This window comes from Amphibalanus amphitrite, unplaced genomic scaffold (assembly GCF_019059575.1).
Source record: "Amphibalanus amphitrite isolate SeventyFive unplaced genomic scaffold, NRLGWU_Aamphi_draft 000394F_arrow, whole genome shotgun sequence".
NCBI lineage: Eukaryota > Metazoa > Arthropoda > Thecostraca > Balanomorpha > Balanidae > Amphibalanus > Amphibalanus amphitrite.
In genome coordinates, this window is record NW_024881888.1 from 545,494 (window position 1) to 554,426 (window position 8,933).

At 55.3% G+C, this 8,933-nt stretch overlaps 1 protein-coding gene across 1 annotated transcript in view; it reads right to left on the minus strand.

Moving 5' to 3' along the window:
- Positions 1-4,955, minus strand: part of LOC122390383 (KRR1 small subunit processome component homolog) — a 37,165-nt gene extending 32,210 nt beyond the window's left edge. Inside the window, exon 1 of the mRNA XM_043383278.1 lies at positions 4,927-4,955. The gene's annotated coding sequence lies outside the window, so the exon portion shown is untranslated. The remainder of the gene's footprint in view (positions 1-4,926) is intronic.
- Positions 4,956-8,933: the final 3,978 nt, after the last annotated feature.

The following is an 8,933-nucleotide window of genomic DNA, read 5'->3' on the forward strand; positions in this document are numbered from 1 at the left end:
CCCCGCCCGGGGCCCGGGTCGGTCCGGTCAGTCAGAGCGCCGGCCGGTGGGTGGCCGACTTTTCTAATAACCGCTGCAGGTTTCTAATTGGCACATTTTCGCTGTTTAGATGTTTTGTAGGGTTCTGAATTAAGATGAAAGATAACTGGCCTTATCGCTGGGTTGAGTGAAATGAGGCAATTGATAAACACCCATCACCCATGGGATGACCGAGAAAAGTTTTCTGAGAGATGATAATGAAAGGCTTTATGATCAACAGCGCTTGGTACGTGACTTCATGATAACAATGCATCTACTGAACCAACTTTCCAAAGCAGATCGAGCAACAATGAGTTGAAGAAATAAAGCTTTGATGCCTCTTGGTAGGTAGGTATCGAATACGTTTGCAAACTCTGGAATGACTGTTAAGCTAACAAACACAAATCCTGCTCACTCTTGGTGCAGTGGTGCCACTACACACCACAGTCGACGGCAAGATTACTTCTATCGAGCCGCAGCGTGACACTAGTCAATAAAACCGCGCTATCGCAGTGACCGCAATATAACGGAGGCTGATAGGTAACTTAGCAAACGCCAGAGTGCAATAAGCCATCGGGTAACAACACCCCGATTACTCCTACGACTGTGCAATAACCGTGGTTCAGGAAGATTGAAGACCCTGCTCTGAAGTCATGCGGTGGCAGATTGGCTCTGATGTAAGCACGCCGCCCCGTGCCGTGGCGGGGAGGGAGGATTCGCGAGGACACCCTTTTTACCCCTTGCTTGTGTACGCAAACCTATCTCCATACACCGACGTCCACTATAAATGTGGCCACCGATATGCCTCATATTTGTATTATATGTAATTTATTAAGCAAGATTGGCCTCAAACATGAAGGTTATAGTTCAACCGTTTCAAATCATGTTGACACGATCAAAGGTTGCATCGCACATACATCACAGCCATTAAAAGCCATCAACATAACAAAACTATGGAACACTACAAAGTATTGCACACAGAGTAAATGCTCAGCGCGTATTGAATGATCCGAAATCACAGATGACAACCATGGGCAACACACTTTCAAACTGCTTTCAATCTTGCTTCCAATCGATTTTATCACTGCTACAATACTTCACACAAAAATTGCCCAATGCTTAAACATCACCTGACCTTGATTGCACACTACACCTCTAAACCAGCACAGTCCCCCCCCCCTTGGACTGACCTGTTGGCACTCGTCGCCCACAGCCGCCGTTACGTCGTCACGCGTCCCCCGGCGCCGGTCCGCCCGGGTCTCCGCCGAGCCCGGTCAGCCGGTCAGTGACTGAGCGCAGACCGTCGGCGCCCTCGAGCCGCCAGTAGCGGGACACCAGGTCCCTGACCAGCGGCACGTAGCGCTCCGGATCGGCGGCCAGCCGACCCGTCAGGTCAGCGGTCACCTCCTGCAGCGCCACGATGGCCGCACTCATCGCCTCCTCGGCGGGATCCACTGGCGAGTCGGCACCGGCACCGGCCGTGTCCTCACTCAGTCCCGCGGAGACCGCTGTCTGAGCAGAACTGTCCTCCATACTGTTATCGATGTCGGTTATCGTGGGATTCCGCTGACACTCCCCACTGTCCGCACTGTCTGTCACACCCCCACCTTCCATCTGCAGTGAGCCGGTGTCGGCTGCGAGCAGACCTCCCTCGGTGTCGCGCTGTTCCCAGTCCGTCGTCCGTTCATCCGCCGGTGAGCGCGGCTGGAGGTCGGGCGGCTGCTCGGTGGACACGATCACCTCCACGCTGGGCAGGCCGGCGGCGGCGGTGACCGCCTGCAGCCAGCCGGCCGGCAGCGGCGCCGGGCCCGGCTCCAGCAGCGGCATATCAGTCGCCAGCTGACGGAGAACCGCCGCCGCCTCGGCGGCCACCGGCGCCACCGGCGGGCGCCGCTCGAGCCGCGCGGCCGCCGACTGGTGCGCGCACGGCGCGCCGCTGCGGCCCGGCCGGCACGTGCAGCAGCCCAGCTCCAGGTCCAGCTGGAACACCGCCTCGCCGTCGGTCACCTCGTGGCTGTGCGGCCCAGCGCGGCGCGCGCGCAGCTCCGACCCCGGCGGCGGCGGAACGTAGCGAGCGTGGCCAGAGGGCGGGCCGCCGCCGGACAGCGCTCGGCTGATCCGCTCTACGAAGTACGCATCCCCGTGGCGCGTCCAGAAATCAAACGCCTCGGCGGGTCCATACTCCGCGGCCATGAAGAGCAGTCGGTCGCGAAGCAGGCTGGCGGCCAGATCGAACAGACTGGCGGTGCGCGCGGCCGCCCGGCCATCGGCGTCAGAGGCCTCCTCCTCGCCATACCAAACGGCCCACAGGTGCCGGTGCCGGTAGATCGACGTGAACTGCTTCAGGAAGTCTGCGTGGCGCGCCATGATCGGGTCGGCAGACGCCTCTCGGAAGCGGCGCTCCAGCTGAGCGACTGAGCCGGCGCACAGCAGACGCCGGGTGAGCAGCAGCAGTCGGGCGCGGTCCTCTGCCGACACCCGGCCGCGCACCTGCCACAGCCAGCGCCACACGGCCTGCAGCAGCCGGAACGAGCAGAGCACCGCCAGCGCCGCCGGGAAGCGGGCCGCCAGCGCCGCTCGCTGGCCGGCGCCGTCGTCCGTGATCACCACCTGCGGCCCGTCGGCGCCGCGGCCCGCGAACGCCCCCGGCGGCAGCGTGCGCAGCCACAACTGGAGTGCGGCGCGCAGCGCGCCGCCAGACTCGGAGGAGGCGAGCAGCAGGCCGAGCGGCAGCGCGCCCGCCTCACTGGCGCACACCAGCAGCCACAGGCAGCAGCCGTGCCGCTCCGACCGGCCCGGCGAGTCGACAAACACCAGCTCGCCGCTCTGCGGTAGGTGCAGGTGCACGCGCCGCATCAGCGGCGTGGTCAGCGCCGCCGCGAACCCGTACCCATCCAGACGGGCGAACGCGGCCGCCCCGCCGCCGGTAGCCATTTTCGTGCCGTACTCGGTCACCAGTTCCCGCAGGCGGGCGGAGATGGCGCCGGGGTCCGGCACCATGCTGCCGGCCAGCAGACTCTCCAGGCTCGGCAGCTCCTCGGCGCCCGGGTCTGCGCCCTCAGGATTCAGCGTCTGATGATCGGTTCGTCGTGCTGCGGGACTCTCTGAGCGGACCAGCTCCAACTCTAGCGTGGTGTCATCGGTAGAGCCCAGAATCAGATCGGCCGAGCGTTCAACCACGAGCTCAGCATCCTCCAAACGGTCCACAGTGATACTCTCACCACCAGACTCGAGCACCTGGTCTTCCGAGTCCATCCTGGATGCTGAACCTTCCTGCTCCAACACGGAATACTCACTATCGGTACCCAATGAGTCAAACGTTAGAATATCACCGTCAACAAGCTCCACTTGCAGCCGCGCGGCGTCGGTGCTTTCACAAGTCGTGGCAGGTTCTATGACGCCTCTCTCATCTCGCATCACGCTCTTGCGGCCGCCCGACGCTTTATCAGGGTTATCGGCAACTTCGTCCTCAACTGTCGCTCCCGACGCGTCCCCGCTCTGTTCCAGCGCCACGGAGCGCTGCGCGGTGGCGCGGCGCTGCGCCGGCGTGCCGTATCGCTGGTAGTATATTCGGCACACGTCCTTTAGCGTGGGAAGCACGGCGCGGTCGGCCGCCGCCAGCGGGTAGCACTCGCCCAGGTGCAGCTGCAGCTGGTGCTGGAGCGCGCGCCGCGCGGCCGACGGTGCGTAGCCGCGCGCCAGTAGAGCCTCCAGGGCGTCGCGGGCCGCAGTCGACACGCCACGGAAGCGCAGGTCGGCCGCGCACCGCACCGGGTGGTTGTGTACGTGTCGGAGCCGCACGCAGCCGGGCGAGGCGGGCAGGTGGGGGTCAGTACGCTGGCTCACCTGTGCACTGCATACGCTGATAGCTAGCGCCGCCGGACAGGCCGTGTGCCGACCGTCCGGGCCACTGGCCGCCACCGCAGCGCCTGGCACGTTGCGCTGGCAGCGGAACCATGCCTTGTAGATGAGTTGTGCCCCTGGCCTGGGGAACGTGCGTCGACTGCGGTATGTTGTCAGGCTACTCTGCTGGAAGGCAGCCAGCCACTCACGTGCCCCGCGCTCCGAGCTAAAGTTGACACGTAGTGTGGTAGAAAAGCCGCTAGTCAGCTGCTCATAGCTACAGACATGGTAGCTGTATTCAGGTGGCAAAAGCTCCAGCAATCTGGGAAGCGACTCCAGCTGTGGCCCAGCACCACGCAGACATGGGTAGCGCCGCCGACGTGGTGGCCGCCCCACAGGACCCAGTCTTCCGCTGCCTGGCACCAGAGTATGGCGAGCCATAGCTTCAGTGTCAGTTACTACAGAAACAATTATGCCTTTGGTTCCTCATAAGGACTCCAATCACTGATGATGTTCAATCCAGTTGATTCTTATCAGGCAGATTGAAGATTTCAAGCCTTGTATCAGCTAATTATTGTAAAAAGCAAGTCTGCAGAAAAAGCTGTGATAATAGACTAGAGTTACCAACAGTCCTTTACATTTAGGTTAGGTGCCTACCTCGACATAAGTAGAGCAGACATCACACAAAGGTTTTCCAGCCGAGGAGAGGTGCTGTAGGTTTGCAGGTTGTAGGGTAGGTTTGCAAGTTGTAGGTTCGTAGGTTGAGGTTGTAGATTTGTAGGTTGTAGGTTTGTAGGTTGTAGGTTTGTAGGTTGTAGGTTAGGTTAGGTCAGGTACTTAGGTTTGTTTAGGTTTTATGGCGCCTCTCCTTGGTTGGAAAACCAAAACTTTCGTGTGACGTCTGCTCACTGAACTCTGTCTGCTCTTCTAATACCCCTCCCTCTACCTTATTTTCTAGCATTTTCTAGTCTGAATCCACTCCAAATAACAAGAAAACTGATATAAACGGAAATAAATGATTATTTTAAAAAATAATAAAGTAAAATCACGATGATCGGTTTATACAGGGGGGTTCGCTCCCGTGCCTTCAGCATTACGAAAAATGGCAACAGCCCGTGAGCAGCATCAGCGCTCACGCACATGTTCAAGGAAAACAACGTGTAACTAGCTGCTGACGACGGCCCTCTCCACCAATCAGCGCTCGGTAACTCGAGCGCTGATTGGCTGGTAGCAAACGCGTCATATGTGGGTCTCATTTTTTGCTATCAGTGAACGCGTTATTTAATACACAGTGGCCTATGGAGAATGGCACGCGGAATTGAAGGTCAGTGTTTTATTGCTTCGTACATGCGAATGGGGGTATTTGAGTGGCATTTGACACCATTTTCGAAATCTACAGTGAATTTCTGATCGACTCATGTATATATCAGTGCTGCCAGATTTGGAGGATTTCCGCAAATCTGGAGGATTTTGAACTCTATTTGCGGACAAATTTCGCTTTTGGAGGATTTTTGATTCTGGAGGAAAATCTGGAGGATTTGTCGCCCGATTATTATATTCAATTTCATGGAAAAATATAACACATTCAATACTAAAAAGGCATTTTCCTGCCCAGCGTCACCCTACCCGTTAGGATATATCACGTCCTTTATCACCGTGAGACTGCAGAATGTCTCAGTCTGTAGCTATATCTACGAGGGTCGAGGGTACCAAACTACTGGCGATCTAAGGGACATTTGGTGCAAATGCCCCCGGCCCCCCTGCAGCGCCCGAAATCGACGAAAATTTTCGTTTTTTTTTATAAAACGAAAACTAAACAGCTTTTACAAGAAAAGATATCTTTTAAACTGCACAGCAGTGCGAAAGGATTCGAAATCCGATGAGTTTTTAGAATTTGGTGAAACTTTTTTGGGGGTATAGCCCCCCGCAGCGTCCAAGACCGCCTTTCTATATCTACCAATAGGATTTGGAGGAATCTGGAGGATTTTTGTAACTGATCTGGAGGATTACAGCCTTCCCCATCTGGCAGCACTGGTATATATTTTTATGAATTTGACAGTATTAGTGCTACTTAGTCGGTGTTTTATGTTGGTGTTGTTTTTCTCGACCTTTGTCTTGGACTTAAATCCATATCTTTTCTCGAAAGTGCTTGCCATAACCAGGTCTAAACTGTATCTGTATAAAGGGAATATGTGTTGAATATGAAGGGAAAGTAGTAATGACCATTCTGCCTATCAAACTGCCAGAAGGTGTGCTTGTAAGGTGATTGAAACTGCAGTACGGGTTGCAGATGTGGGTTTGACATTAGCATTGTTGTTGTAACCCCACTTGCTCTAATAAAATGGCAACATGGGGTTATGTACACACTATTGCACAGCCTGGTATCAAGCTGGTTGATATGTGGAGGACAATGAAAGCATAAAAGAATAGGAGCGTTGCGTCTTGTGACTTACTTACTTACTTACTTACTTAGAAGTACAGAATTTTGATAGGCCACTTGGCCTTTATGTCCGTTCCAGTCGAGCTGCTTAGTGTGGGTTTTACTGGTCTGTGTAAGGTATCGCGTGTACGAAGTCTGCCCAGTGGGTGTCTAGGCGGGTCTTGAACTGGTTGAGCGTACCGGCGTCGACAACTTCTGGCGGCAGACTATTCCAATCGTTTATAACCCTTACTGAGAAGGCGTTTCGGCGGACTCTGGAGACCGCGCGCGGCTTCACGAGGCGCCACGAGTGACCTCTGGTTTCACGGGCGGTTGAGCGGTCGAAGAAGACACGCGAGTCCAGGTCAATACCTCCATGTAGCATCTGATATACCGCTATCATGTCACCGCGCCTTCGACGGTAGTACAGGGATGGTAGTTTCAACGCCTGCAGTCTCTCAGTGTAGGGCAGGTGGCGCAGCTCCGAGACCTTCTTGGTTGCCCTCCGCTGGACGCGCTCCACTCGTTTCTGGTCTGTCCGGTTGAAAGGGCCCCAGACAATGTTCCCGTATTCAAGGTGGGGTCGGACTAGGGTCTTGAACAGTAGGGGCAACGTTGACTTGTCAATCAGCTGGAAAGACCTCTGAATCATGGAAAGTATCCGCGAGGCTTTGCTGACAGCCGCGGCAGCTTGTTGTCGGAACTTCAACTCCGTATCTATGTAGACTCCCAGATCCTTCTCTGCCGCCACCTGTTCCATTCGAGCGCCCTTCAGCTGGTAGACTTGCTGGGAGTTCTGGCGACCAATGTGGAGGACTCTGCACTTTTCTGCATTAAACTCGAGCTTCCATACATCCGCCCAGTCCGATGCGGCGTCCAGGTCTCTCTGAAGGGCTAGAGGGCCGGATGGGGTGAGGACCGAACGGTACAGCTTGCCGTCATCCGCGAATATCTTGACTCCGCAGTGAAGCACTCTTGGGAGGTCGTTGATAAACAGTATGAACAGAAGGGGGGCCAACACTGAGCCTTGTGGGACTCCGCTAGGTACCGGTGCCCAACCCGATCGACAGCCCTCAACCGTGACCCGCTGCTGGCGTTCTGAGAGAAAGGCTTCAATCCAGCGAAGCAGCTTTCCTCCTATCCCATGGGCCTTGACCTTCTCGATGAGTCTCCTGTGCGGGACTGTGTTAAACGCCTTGGCTAGATCTAAGTAGAGGACGTCCACCGGTTCGCCTTTCTCGATCCAACCACTCCACTCTTCGATTGTTTGGAGCAGTTGTGTGGTGCACGATCTTCCAGGCCTGAAGCCGTGTTGGGCGTCGCTGAGAAGGTTCTCGGACTGCAGATGTGCCATTAGTTGGTCCCTGATTATGGATTCTAGGACCTTACAAGGCACGGAAGTTAAGCTCACTGGCCTGTAGTTTCCTGGGTCGTCCTTCTGGCCCTTCTTGTATATTGGTACTACATTTGCAAGCTTCCAGTCAAGCGGGAGAGCCCCCGTATCCAGAGATTCCCTGAAGATGGTGGCGAGGTGTGGAGAGATGGTGTCGGCTGTCTCGTGGAGAACCCGGGGGTGGATCTCGTCTGGGCCCGCCGCAGAGGAGGGTTTCAGCTGGGCCAGCTTGTTCCTGACGAGAGCTACATGGATGTCTACGTCGTCGACTGTGGGCCCTTCATAAAGGCTCGCGAGGGCTGGCACGTCTTCAGAGCCTTCGTGCATGCAGACTGAGCAGAAAAAGCGGTTCAATACTCCAGCCTTCTCCTGGTCATTGGAGGTCAGGTTGCCACCCTCTGCGCGTAAGTCTTCAACACCAGTGCGCGACTTTAGCCTTGACCCAGCATAATACCAAAACGCCTTTGGGTTGTTTCTGAGGTTGGTGACGAGTTTTTGCTCGTAGTTCCGGCGGAGGTTGCGAGTAAGACGTCTCAGGTCGTTTTTGCAGCGACTGTACCGGGAGAAGCTGATATCGTCTCGTGAGTGTATGTATATGTTCCATAACTTCCTTTTTCTGTTCTTTAGACGAAGTGCTTCTCTGTTCAAGTAGAGGTTATGACGTTTCCTCGTTGGGCATGCCCTTGGGATGCATCTCAACATGAGACGATTTAGCGTGGTCTTGAAGACCTCGAATCGTCGCTGAGGGTCCGCAGGGTCTACAGTCTCCCAAACTGTACTACGGATCAATTCATTCAGTTGTTGGTAGTTGCCCTTGTTGTAGTTTAGGCGAACTGACGATGGTTCCACCCTCTGTACATAGCAGGTGACATCAAATTTCAGCACAACGTGGTCGCTGTTTCCCACTGGAGGGAGAAAAGTTAGATTTTTTATCAGCCCCTCTTCATTAGAAAGGATGACATCCAATGTGCTGGGGTTCTCGCCTGTTCGATATCTGGTGGGTTTCGTGACCTGCTGGAACAGCCCACATTCTTGTATACCCTCAATAAACTCGTGGGTGAAATGATGGTCCGGAGCATGTGAGAAGTTTGTATCCCAGTCAATCTGAGGCATGTTGATGTCGCCTGCGACCAGAACATGCGAAAAATTTGATGACGTGCTGATTTTCAAAGTGTCGATTAGGCTGTTAGAGGATAAATAACCATTGACTGAGGGACTTCGGTATATGCATCCCAAAAGCAACTGGTCAGGGCTTCGGAG